The sequence below is a fragment of the Panulirus ornatus genome, chromosome 26 (assembly GCF_036320965.1).
Source record: "Panulirus ornatus isolate Po-2019 chromosome 26, ASM3632096v1, whole genome shotgun sequence".
NCBI classification, from domain to species: domain Eukaryota; kingdom Metazoa; phylum Arthropoda; class Malacostraca; order Decapoda; family Palinuridae; genus Panulirus; species Panulirus ornatus.
The window spans coordinates 2203555-2216613 of record NC_092249.1 but is presented as its reverse complement, the minus strand read 5'-3'; the positions used below and the strand labels follow the sequence as shown (position 1 = coordinate 2216613).

The following is a 13059-nucleotide window of genomic DNA, read 5'->3' as shown; positions in this document are numbered from 1 at the left end:
CTAAGGCTACGGGTCCTCCTCTCCCAGGGTTTGGGAGTGTGTGTGTGGGGGGGGGGCTTACGGCTCTCCCACACTGTGGGAGGGGAGGAGAACAGGTGGGATGTGGGAGGGGAGGAGCAAAGGGAGAGAGAATGGGGGAGGAGGTAAAGGGAGGGGGGGAGATAATCCCTGGGGTGAAGATGGGTGGGGAGAATATAAGAGAGACCTCTAGAAACAATGGTGTTGTAATGTTATAATAAAGTAGGGGCGTCCTGGGCGCGAGGGTCGGGTTGCAGGCCACCTAGCTGTTCATCCACCTCAGGGAAAAGGAAACACAAGAATCCCGAGCGCTTTCGTGTATTACCACATCTTCAAAGGACTACTTACAGAATGAGAAAATAGATTACAATATAACGTTAATGAGATGGCTTTAATTAGGGCATATATATATATATATATATATATATATATATATATATATATATATATATATATATATATATTTATATGGTAGATTGCAATGGGAAGCTGAGAATGAACTCAAAGGATAAGACAGGTTAAAGAAAGGAGACAGTTATGAGATATATAGGTAGAGAAGCGAATGAACAATGAGAAAGAGGAAGTAATATCTCATACAATATATAAGGGGAAATTAAGGCCCTCTTATACAATGTATGAGGGGAAATTAATGCCCTAAAATGGAATATTTTAGGTGTGGTGCACTGAAAAGAAAACGGGCGGGGACTTTATGGAACCTGGATGCTTTTGTTTCAGGGCAGAGGGAAGTTAGGAGAGACGATCTTGAAAAGGAAGTTGATGTATTAGAGGAAGTGGCTTGGAAGGGTTAATAAAGATGATGTTAGTTTCAACCCTAAAGTTCAGGCGACATTTGAATAGGAGAATTGGAGTTCTTTGCAATGTTGATGTGGGATGATAACGTCAGAAACATAGATGCTAAAATCAGGTGATAATAAGTGGTTATAGATCCATATTGAAACTTAGATGCTAGGAGAAGGTGATTGTAAATGGTTATAAATCTATGTTGATCCACTTAAGAAATGAGAATGGAAAAATGAGTTGCGGGTAGTCTCCTGTCAGGAAATCACATTACCGGGGTCGAGGAAGAGTTTGTCTTCAGGAAATGAAAAGCCTTAGGGGTGAGTAGCCATGTTGTGTGTTGTGGTTGTGAGATTGTTGTGGTTAATTGAGGTAGATGACTGGTATGTGTGTGTGTGTGTGTGTGTGTGTGTGTGTGTGTTTGTCGTGCTCGGGGCTTATGAGATTTTCGTGGTGTTGGTGTGGTACGATGTTGGTGTAGGGGGTTGAGTGATGAAGGGGGGGTGACACTTGCCATGGGGTATGGTGAGTGGTTATGGTGGTGTTGACGTGGCAAGGTTGTAGGGGTTGTGGTGATGTTGACGTGGTAGGGTTGTGGTGGTTGTGGTGATGTTGACGTGGTAGGGTTGTGGTGGTTGTGATGATGATGACGTGGTAGGGTTGTGGTGGTTGTGGTAATGTTGACGTGGTAGGGATGTGGTGGTTGTGGTAATGTTAACGTGGTAGGGTTGTGGTGGTTGTGGTAATGTTGACGTGGTAGGGATGTGGTGGTTGTGGTAATGTTGACGTGGTAGGGTTGTGGTGGTTGTGGTAATGTTGACGTGGTAGGGTTGTGGTGGTTGTGGTAATGTTGACGTGGTAGGGTTGTGGAACTGGGTGTAATTCTTGGAGCCGCTTCCATTTAAAGTATACTTCTGTGTCTTCTGTTCAGGCAGCCTCGAAGAAACACCTGTCTGTTATACAGAACACCAGTCTGTTATACAGAGCACCTGCCTGTTATACAGAACACCAGTCTGTTATACAGAACACCAGTCTGTTACATATAACACCAATCTCTTATACAGAACACCAGTCTGTTATACAGAACACCAGTCTGTTACATATAACACCAATCTCTTATACAGAACACCAGTCTGTTATACAGAACACCAGTCTGTTATACAGAACACAAGTTTACGTACTTGTTTCTTTTCAACGTATATCATCAGTGAGTTATGTGGAGAACTTACCATCTAACCTTGGCGGAGGAATTCATGAGGCACTTCAGGTATTTACTTTATTTGTTTTTGCCGGAATTGACTGTCAATTTCGCATGAAGACGTTTTGTTAGAAATGCTTTTAATTTAGCGTATGAATTGTCACAGTTAACGTCTCTGGTTAGGAGGTGTTATTTATGGCGTGTTTTGAACGGCAAAGCGAAGTTCTTCAGACTTCCCAAAGTCTGTTTAGATTGTACATAAAGACTTGACTCAGACAGGTATGGGTGAGTAAGGTGATGGAGGAGGTGGCATGAAGTGATGGAGCTTGATGGAATGAGAATGATGGTGAGTAAGTTAGGATTGAGGTTGAGTTGAAAGGAGGGGAAGAGGGGGTGGCTTTTAATGGAGATGGAAGGGGGAGTGGGTGGGTAATGGGGGAGGTTAATAGGGGGGAGTTAAAAGGAGAGGAAGTGCTCAAGACATGTATGGATGTCAGAGGAAGGGGAGGTTAACAAATGGGGTGATATTGGGGGAGGAAATAGGTGGCGACTTGGAAGGGGAGGTTGATGGGTGAAGCGAGTGTTACATGGCGGGCCAAATTGAAGGTTTCTATGAGGACTCCCATTATCTCCTTCCCGTCCTGCTGGTTTCCTCTACCGTGGCCATCTGTCACCCCCCAACCCTCCCAACCCATCCGCTTCTCCCTCCCTCCTTCCCTCTTCCTCTCCATCTCAAGTCTCTCTTTCTCCTCCTCCTCATCTTCTCCCTCTGTCGCTCTCGCACTTGACCTTCGTCTTATTCAGCAATGCTTCCATGTGTCTTCGACATCCACAAGGCCATTTACCAGCCCGTGCAACAGCACACGAAGGACAGATATCCATGATATATATATATATATATATATATATATATATCCCTTTCGTGGGAAGTGAATTTGCAGACTTGCAGGAGGGTCTCCAACCCCATTCCCCCGTACTGTGGTAGAGTACGGTAGCAAAGCCAGCCACCCCAGCTTTCCTCCAGATAAACTTGCTATCCCCCCCGTCTCCCTAGCTATGTAACTCTGTGTGTGACTCATTATATTAACCCGCTCAGCCGACGTGGCTTGGATGTGAACATGATTTGGGACCCCTCACCACCCTGTCGGCTTTCATTAAATAAATACGTCTTTCCAATCTGTTTTCTTCTCATTTAAGTTTTGATTATCTATTTTTTTTCTTTTCTTCTCTTCTTTCAGCTATATTCTCTTATGACGTATCTGCTGCACTTTTTTACCCGCGGGTTATATATAAGATGAATATGATAGACACTAATTAGACGTGAAATGACTTGTTTACGAGGTTTTTGTTTGTGTGTGTACGAGAACGTATGTAAAGATATTTTTGTCAGAAGTTGGACGAGCTGTTTCAAACCTCGTGACCACGACGGTACGACCCTTGAGCACGACGGTACGACCCTTGGGTACGACGGTGCGACCCTTGAGCACGACGGTACGACCCTTGAGCACGACGGCACAACCCTTGAGCACGACGGTACGACCCTTGAGCACGACAGTACGACCCTTGGGTACAACGCTACGACGATCCTTGGGCACGAGTTGGTCTTTGACCTAACCCTTAAGGGTCATGTCGAAGGTCAGGTCATCAGTACCCAAGGGGCGTATCCGTCGTCGTGCTCAGGGTTCGTACGGTCGTGCCGTCGTGCTCAAGGGTCGTACCGTCGTGCTCAAGGGGTTGTAAGTAGTGGTAGGGGGAGATGCTGGTGCTTACTTTCATCACTGAATCCTATTCCACTGGTAAAAGCAATTGGCGAACTTAAGTTTATCAAGTTTAGAGGAACGTAGGACCAGCGTTCCATAAACACACGCCCACGTTCGAACTCACCATGTGTGTGTGTGTGTGTGTGTTGTGTGTGTGTGTGTGTGTGTGTGTGTGTGTGTGTGTGTGTGTGTGTGTGTGCCAGCTCCCCTCGCCTGTGCCTCCTTTGACCAGTCGTACTCACAAAGTTAGTTTTGAGTAAACATATCACGGGTGAAAAAGAGATTATTTCGCGTGGGTGATTCTGAGCTTGTGAGCAGCAATACGCTGCTCACAAGGGGAAGTGACGTGTGTACGTGTGTGTGTCTTGTAGTTGTTGAAGTTTGAGTTGCGTCTGCCGTGTCTATTGTATTGTTCTGTGCGTGTATGGTGTTGTAGGTGCAGTGTTCGTGCTGTATTTCATGCATTCGTATGTATTTTTCTGGAATATTAAAGAGACAACTTCGTCTGTAATTCTCTGGTTAAGGAGAAACCGAATGACGTGGTTTCTATACTGAAGATGGGAAAGAAACCGTCTTATATGTGTCGTAAGAAGACAAGAAGGAGACTAATTTATTGCGGTATCTGAGCTAGAGAACACGAAGAAAATGTCTCGTAACATAAGAAAACGAGGAAACCGTCTTTATGTGGTTTCTTAACACTGATCGTCGAAGAAAACGTCCTGTTTAATTTCTGTAATTAAGACGTGGAAGAGACCCGTCTTATTTGGTCCCTTAATTAAAAAGAAAGACGATGAAATGTTGGCTGTATTGCGATATGAGAGAATTGATTATGGTCGGTTATTGCCCGGTGATGATGATGGTGATGATGATTCAATATTTACCAAATTGTGGGAAAGTAATCATTGAGATTGCTGTTGTGAATGATGATTAACCCGAATCTGTGATTGGCAGAGGATTGGAATGAACGTACGAACGAAGTGATATGTCTGATTGGCAGAGGATTGGAATGTGGCAGAGGATTGGAATGAACGTACGAACCAAGTGATGTCTCTGATTGGCAGAGGATTGGAATGAACGTACGAACCAAGTGATATCTCTGATTGGCAGAGGATTGGAATGTGGCAGAGGATTGGAATGAACGTACGAACCAAGTGATATGTCTGATTGGCAGAGGATTGGAATGAACGTACGAACGAAGTGATATTGATAGGAAAGTTAAGGTAACACTTTGTACATAAATAGTTTTGATTGTATCAATTTAAATTGTTCCTATTAGAATGATGCACCACCACCAATTATAATTGTTGTCGTCACCTTCCCTATTTTACGAGTGAGAATAGTGTGCTAACAGTTTGAAATTGTATCATTAAACGAGTGAAAATAGTGCACTAGCAACTTTTAAAACTATCAATGTTCCCTTTTTTAAGTCAAAATAGTTTACGAACACATTTGAGTGAAGCATTCACACTGTCCCTATTTGAGGAGGCAAAATAATGTAGGGGATTGTATTCACTGATTCTGGCAGATGGGCACACGGTAAGTGGAGGGAACCCTCAAAACTTCTTCTTCTTCTTCTTCTTTGAGACATCGGACGATATTGATTTAATGGAGTTAACTGTTATCGATCCGGAAGTTGTGGGGTTAGAGAGAGAGAGAGAGAGAGAGAGAGAGAGAGAGAGAGAGAGAGAGAGAGAGAGAGAGAGAGAGGAACAGCTGCTTCCCAAGATCCCGGGTCACGAAAGCGTTGCTTAAAAGAGTCATGCGAGAGGTCACACGGGAGGTCACAAGTGGGCAGAGAGTTCACAGGAGGTCATAGTGGGAGGGGGTCACGGTGGGGTGAGGTCATCGGAGGTCATGGTGGGGGTGAGGTCACAGGAGGTCACAAAAGGTCACGGTGGATAACAGCAGGTCGGATCATGCGTGATGATAGGGGCAGAGGTCATGTGGATATCATTAACAATGTAAGGTAACAGACCTGGGTCATCATAGGTCATGTATATTAAACAGTACGTTCTTGTGTTATGGTGATACACATATCTACATATATATCTTGGAAGTCCTTAAGATTGACCAATACTGGAATTAATTTCTATATTCCTTATGGAGACTTAGATGGCATAGAATGTTAGATTGTTAATCTAATTTTCGTATATATAGATATACATTATTAACTTTTTCACAGTCATTTCCTATTGGCTGTTTATATGGTTTTACTGTGTATATACATCTGTTGTATGAGGTCACTGGATACATCTCAGTTTATCAAATAAATTCATGGTTCATTTAACATGTTGAATCCATAGTTAATTGTTTTTGATGATAAACACTTTGACAACCTTGTAGCCTCGTGGTCCACTTAGTGCGTTTCGCTGTACGTTTATTTGGTTATTAGGAACGTCCTCACTGGTTGATATCATACACATGTATCATACCTCACTATCTGTGTACGTACTGTATATACCAGATGCACTCTGTCACCCGCACTTCTTTCTAATCTTCGCTACGTTTACTTATATACACTTACAATATGCACTTTTCTCTGTGATCTTATGTACCATAGTCATTAAAACAGCGTATGTAGTATTGCTCTCTAACACACTTTATATGTACATCACATTTGACATTCTACACATTAACCGACTCTCAGTACATATTTCACCATAGTCACCACATAGTAACACCCATATTATATACATGCCTATATGCCTCATGGTATATTTTAACGCACATTACGCCAGTTTTAAAGAAGTTGGTATTTTGCGTATTAACGCACTCATTCCACAGTGATTCGCATCTGTTCACGCACTCCAATTCGCACCTAACTTAGTAACTTGAAATATACTTCCTTAAATTGTAGTTTACTTTGTAGATATGTATTAATTTATGTTTCATTATTAACCACACATCACTAATTGACACACGGTCATTAAACATTACCCCAGTCATTCGTATTTTACTTCATAATCCACGCATGACTTCATAATTCGCACTTTACTTTATAATTCGCACTTTTATTAATCCAGTCTAAGAACACTTAACACTTATTTACTTTACTTTATAATTCGCACTTTTATTAATCCAGTCTAAGAACACTTAACACTTATTTCACCCTAATTTGCTACATTAATCATTAGAAGACGCGTGACATGTATTATACATAATACACACTTTTGGTCATCAATACTTAAATACGCACTTCACCATAATTCGCACAAATTTACATAGAACACGAGAGTTTTTATATCCACTTACCCATGCAATATACTATAGTCTAGGATTACTTGTTGTCTAAGAAATTTCGTGTGTTTATGTGTTGGTAAACAATTTGTTTATGTCTACTTTTCCGTCAAGGGTTCACTGTCCGTCTTCTGTCACATCGGGAATTCGAAATTACCGTAGATTAGTCAAACATTTTTATTGAAACATATATATTAAACATATTATATTATATATTAATAATTCAGCATATAATCTAACTGATTAATAGGTAATTGATTAGTGTGTATCTATCGATAAGTTGGCACCTAGCATCGTCATTGATGAGTTTATAGGAAATTTTCGATCATTTTCTTCTTGGAGTCACTTAATTAATCTTGATTAATCTGATCAGAGTCACCGAGACGTTCACTTTGTTAATCTGAACTTTTGTATTACTCACCTGATTAATCCGAATTGGTGTTGCATCAGTTCCTTCGCTCAAACACACTCATTAATCACAACTCTTTGATCACTGATTGTTCATCCCAAAGTTCATTTAACTCGTTTAGCTTTTCCGTGTGCTTTATTCGTTGATCACTTCTTTAATCTAGACTTCGTTGAACACTTATATATCTTTTTTCTTTTAATCCAAACGTTTTCTGTCACGCTTTTAAATAGGATTATTATGAAACGTTTGAATCGAACGTTATCAATTGTGGTTTCAATTTTGATCTTTTTCGTGGTTTCAATTTGAACTTTTGTAATCTGAATTGTGGGTCCTCGTTTTCAAACTTTTTTTCATTCATTTTTTTCACTGAAAAAAAAAGGTTCATTTATGGCTTATTGATTCGAACTTTTATATATATCACTTGTTGATATCACAGACACACACTTCGTTAATCCGAACTTTTCCCATGGTTTACGTCACTGATCACATACCCCGTTAATCCAAACTTTTTCCCCTCATTCACTTGGCTGATCACACACCTCGTTAATCCAAACGTTTTCCCTCGTTAACCTCGTTCACCACACCTCTTGCTAAACCTAACTTTTCCATAATTTCGTTAATCACTCTCCTCATTAATCACAACTTTTTTCTTCCATTTACTTCGTTGATCTGAACTTTATCCATCACTGACTCTCTTAATCCGAACTTTGTCCATTATTCACCTCGTTAATTAAGACTTTACTCATCACTCGTTAAACTTTTTTTTATTTCACCTCATTTGATCTTTTTTCCACCTATTTTCATTCATATTGACTCATATATTTTCGAACTTTGCCACTTGTAACGATAATTATTATCTAACACATAAGCTTCATTTTGATGACAACTTTATATCCACTACTTCGTTGACTGGAACTTTTCCTTCCCACGCACTCGTTGTTTCGTTAATCGGAACTTTGTTCATCACTCATTTCGTTGATTAATATATTATCCATCACTCGCTTCGTTAATTGAGGCTTTACCCATCACTCACGTGTATAACTGGAACTTATCCATCACACTTTGGTTAATTTAAATGTAATACACCACCTCGTTAATTAGAACTTTACCTACCTCACACTTCGTTAATTAGAACTTAATTTCCCACTCACTTTGTCTGGTTATACTTGAAGCATCTCTTTACCTTGTAGATAACTCATTGTATATGAATCCTTCTTAATAGCTGTATAATAATCCTTGGAAATCCCCCTTTTGATTGTAATCCCACGTTTCGTAAATCCACAGAGGCGTGTCGTAGTTTGGGATTAATGGAGTGTGGGTGATCTTGGTGAGATTATAGAAGCGTTAATCCCCCCCCCCCCACGATGCCTTTTAAATAATCCCGGAAAATACCTTATTAATCCCGAGGCTATCGTAAATCCATCGAGAACTGGTTTGTGTGGGATTAAACACTTTACGTAGTGTAGGTGATTTACGTAGTGTAGGTGATTTACGTAGTGTAGGTGTGGGAGTGGATTGATAAATAGGAAAGCCTCCCCATCTTCTTAGTATGGGCGTTCTCTCTGAGCGTTCCCCTGTGCGTTTTTTATCATTTAAACTCTTCCCCAACTCGGATAATAATTATGATCGTATGGGAGGGTGGCGATGAAGGTGTGTGTTTGGTGTGGGCGCTTGCTGGGGGAGCGGGTAAGGTGGTGTTGGGTTGTAAGAAGGCGTCTGTTGGCAGCAAGGGTGTTGTCATCTGTTGGCAGCAAGGGTGTTGTCATCTGTAGGCAGCAAGGGTGTTGTCATCTGTTGGCAGCAAGGGTGTTGTCATCTGTTGGCAGCAAGGGTGTTGTCATCTGTTGGCAGCAAGGGTGTTGTCATTTGTAATTAGGATGAATGTTGGTACCATCGCGTACGCCGGTGGGTTGATGGTGTCACGGTATAAGCTGGTGTTGGCAGCGTGGGTGTCAAGGCAGATGTGGGTGTTGTCACGGTGGAAAGTGATGTTTTTCCAGAGTGGTGGAAGGCGTCCCGGATGTGGCTGTGTTTCTCGCCGTTAGAAGGGGCCGTGTTTTTGTCTGTAATTGTTTGCAATGAATGCAAGTCCACCGTCTGCTATATATATATATATATATATATATATATATATATATATATATATATATATATATATATATATATATATGACTGACATACTTATTTCTTGTATCTCTCCTGCGGATGTGATTATGACACGAAAGTGCACTTGGGAAGTTATCGTGTTTCATTTCCTTATGGATATATATATATATATATATATATATATATATATATATATATATATATATATATATATATATATATATAAAATCACGAAAGTATTTTGTTTCTTGATTTGTACTGTATGGGGAGGGAATTTTACACTGTGTGTGTGTGTGTGTGTGTGTGTGTGTGTGTGTGTGTGATACCCATATATATACATCCAGTAACTCTCCATACAACAGGTCTGTGAGCGATGGGCAGCACACGGTATAAATTCTTGCATCTGTAGCAGTACCAACACAGGGCCTAAATCCTCACTAGAAATAGAGGTATATTAATAGATTTTACAGCAATAGACGAACTCTATTTTTTTTCGGCCGTTTTGAAATGTCAGGTGTAACATAAAACGAACCACGAAATATTATGATAACACAAAGGACGTATTTATCACGATAACACATAAGACGTATTTGCCATGAGAAATCAGATGGCGTATTTTCATGATAACAACAGTGGTCGTATTGATCACCACACAGACGACGTATTTATCATCACACAAACGACGTATTTATCACCACACAAACAACGTATGTATCACAAACGACGTATTTATCACCACACAAACGACGTATTTATCACAAACGACGTATTTATCATCACAAGGGACGTATTTATCACCACACAAACGACTTTGTGTGGTACGTATTTATCACCACACAAACGACTTATTTATCACAAACGACGTATTTATCATCAAAAAAAGACTTAGTGAACGCTCGCTCGCTCGCAAGCCTTCATAAGCACAACAGCTCCTTGGTCGTGTGTGTGTGTGTGTGTGTGTGTGTGTGTGTGTGTGTGTGTACGGTATAGACTCGTTACCCGTAAGTGTCGCATACAGTTATGTAACGGGAGCAGTACTACAGGAGCAGATGTCGTACGTGGCCAGCACGACCCATCCGACGCTGTATTGGCGCCCCTCGTTGGGAGAGGGTGGGGTCTAATGACCTCCGAGATGGGTGGAGGTCAGGTCATCCGGTAATGTCCCAAGCTGGTGACCCCATTAAGCATTTGGGTAATTGTTGGTCCGTCAGGAGTTGGAGGGAAGTGTCGGCAGTTGGAGGGAAGTGTCAGAAGCTGGAGGGAAGTGTCAGGAGTTGGAGGGAAGTTTTAGGAGTTGGAGGAAAGTGTCAGTAATTTGAGGAAAGTGTTAGAAAAGAGTTAGGAGTTTAAGGAAAGTGTTAGGGAGCTTGAGGAGTGTCAGAAATGTTAGAAAAACGTCAGGAGTTTGAGGAGAGTGTCGGGAGATCAAGGAAAGGGTCAGTGGGTCGTGCAACGGGGGTCGTGTGGGTGGGAGTTGAGGGGGAGGCTGAGTGGGGGTAGTAGCAGCCAGGTATTGGTGGTGAGGTTTGGTGGTGGTGGGGGAACGGACGGACGACCTTGGTTGTGGGCGACACTGGGTTATGACGGCTGGTAAAAGTTGTGTGTTGGGGGGAGGGAGGTTTGGGGGAGAGAGGGAGAGTGAGTGTGGGGAGAATGGCAGCGGGCGAGAGGAGAGGGGAGGGAGGGACTCGGGTCGAGAGGAATGTTGCAAAGCAGTTTTACAGGTTCCTGAAGGAGGAGGTTGCAGGGGTGGGTACTCCGTCTGTTCGGCGTCGACGACGCCCGTCGGATCGACAGACGCAGACGACTGGGTTGACCTATGGGACCCCGTGCGACCCCTTCAGATGTGCGGGAGGTCGAGTGACAGCGACGTGGGGTCTTGAGTGGTCGATTGATTGAGGGGGAAAGAGACGTGTGTTGGTGTGTGGGTGCGTGTGTGTGGGTGGCTGGATGGGGATAGAGGAAGAGGACGTCTCCCTTCCCCCCCCCCCTCTCTCTCTATCCATCTATCTATCTATCTGTGGTCGATTGCTGGATTTGCCAGAGGATCGATATCGAGTGTGGGGTGTTCGAAGGGTTTACGTGGGAGGTAATCACATGGCTTCAAGGCCAACCAGCCAGCCCCAGCCAGCCAGCCAGTCATGAGCTGTGGTCGTCATATGCCTGGGCTGGCCATGCCTCCCAGGCCAGACCAACGAGCCGAGCCTCCTCCGAGACGTAGCGGCAACAGCAACGACTCGAACGAATTCTGGACGGAGTGCGAGACGGCGAGGAGGAGGAGGAGGTGGGTGGGTGGGTGGGTGTTGTGGGTTATTACGGCAACAGGGTGGGGTGGGGTGGAGAGAGAGAGAGAGAGAGAGAGAGAGAGAGAGAGAGAGAGAGAGAGAGAGAGAGAGAGAGAGAGAGAGTTAAGGGTCCGTAACCAGAAAACATGTGACTTGTTTCACTCGCTCCCTTCACTCTCACTTCTGTTACTCGTTTTCCATATCACCTCATAATTGCGGCACTCTCTTACTCCTATATATATATATATATATATATATATATATATATATATATATATATATATATATATATATATATATATATACGTAAATTAGTCGTAGTTTTTCTGTACTTCGTGATTTCTGTGCTCAGAGAACCGATTTCAAGGTGTTACCTCACATTTCAAGGTGTTATCTGACATTTCAAGGTTGATATCTCACATCTGAAGGTGTTATCTCACTTTTGAAGGTGTTATCTTACTTTTGGAGGTGTTATCTCACTTTTGGAGGTGTTATCTCACTTTTGAAGGTGTTATCTCACATCGTAAGGTCTCAAACTCACTATTTGACTTCATCTCTCACAATTCGTCGACGTCTTATTTTCCTGGAGCCCAGCTTGGTGTGTGTGTGTGTGTGTGTTTCCTTCCCTCAGAGCCTCCCTGGCACGACACCGGACACTGTGGCACTGCGTCTGGCACCCGGGCTGTGGCAGCGACGCCTGTGTCACTCATGGAAGGGGGCAGGGAGTGGCGCGCGTCCTCACACGACGACGGCTTCTGGCAGACTGAGGAGCCGCGCGCGGTGTAACCGAGTTGTGGTAGAGGGACGGACGGGTGGTGGTGGTGGAGGGGTGGTGGTGGTGTTGGAGGAGGGAGAGATGATTTTTTTTTGGGGGGGAAGGGGGGGGGCGCTGCTGTTGGTGGTGGCGGTGTTGGAGAAGGTCCAAATGATTCAGGGTGTTGGTGTATATGTGGGTGAAATGGGAATCAGTCCTTTGAACACGACCGTACGACCCTTGGAACATGACGGTACGACCCTTGAACACGACGGTACGACACTTGAGCACGACGGTACGACCCTTGAACACGACGGTACAACCCTTGTGAGCGATGTCCTGATCCTTGACCTGAGCCACGAGGGTCAGGTCAAAGATGAGGTCATCTCACACGACGCTCGCACGTCATTACCTTGAAGGGGTCACGGGACAAGTGATGGAAGAAAAGTGGAGGAGGTTGTCAGAGAGAGAGAGAGAGAGAGAGAGAGAGAGAG

The 13059-nt window shown here is 43.1% G+C and overlaps 1 protein-coding gene and 1 long non-coding RNA gene across 7 annotated transcripts in view; one reads left to right on the top strand and one right to left on the bottom strand.

Annotated features, from left to right (window-relative positions):
- Window positions 1–12590, bottom strand: part of LOC139757395 (uncharacterized) — a 136187-nt gene extending 123597 nt beyond the window's left edge. The window contains exons 1-2 of one of the 6 annotated variants that reach the window (XR_011714612.1): window positions 12272–12590; window positions 7433–8467 (exon numbers count right to left, since the gene is read on the bottom strand). This is a non-coding gene — a long non-coding RNA (uncharacterized lncRNA). Of the gene's footprint in view, window positions 1–7432; window positions 8468–12185 lie in introns of all 6 variants that reach the window. The other 5 variants (XR_011714615.1, XR_011714613.1, XR_011714614.1 and 2 more) reach the window with 5 other exon arrangements.
- Window positions 1–13059, top strand: part of LOC139757455 (multiple PDZ domain protein-like) — a 963136-nt gene that overhangs the window by 477542 nt on the left and 472535 nt on the right. The window lies entirely within an intron of this gene.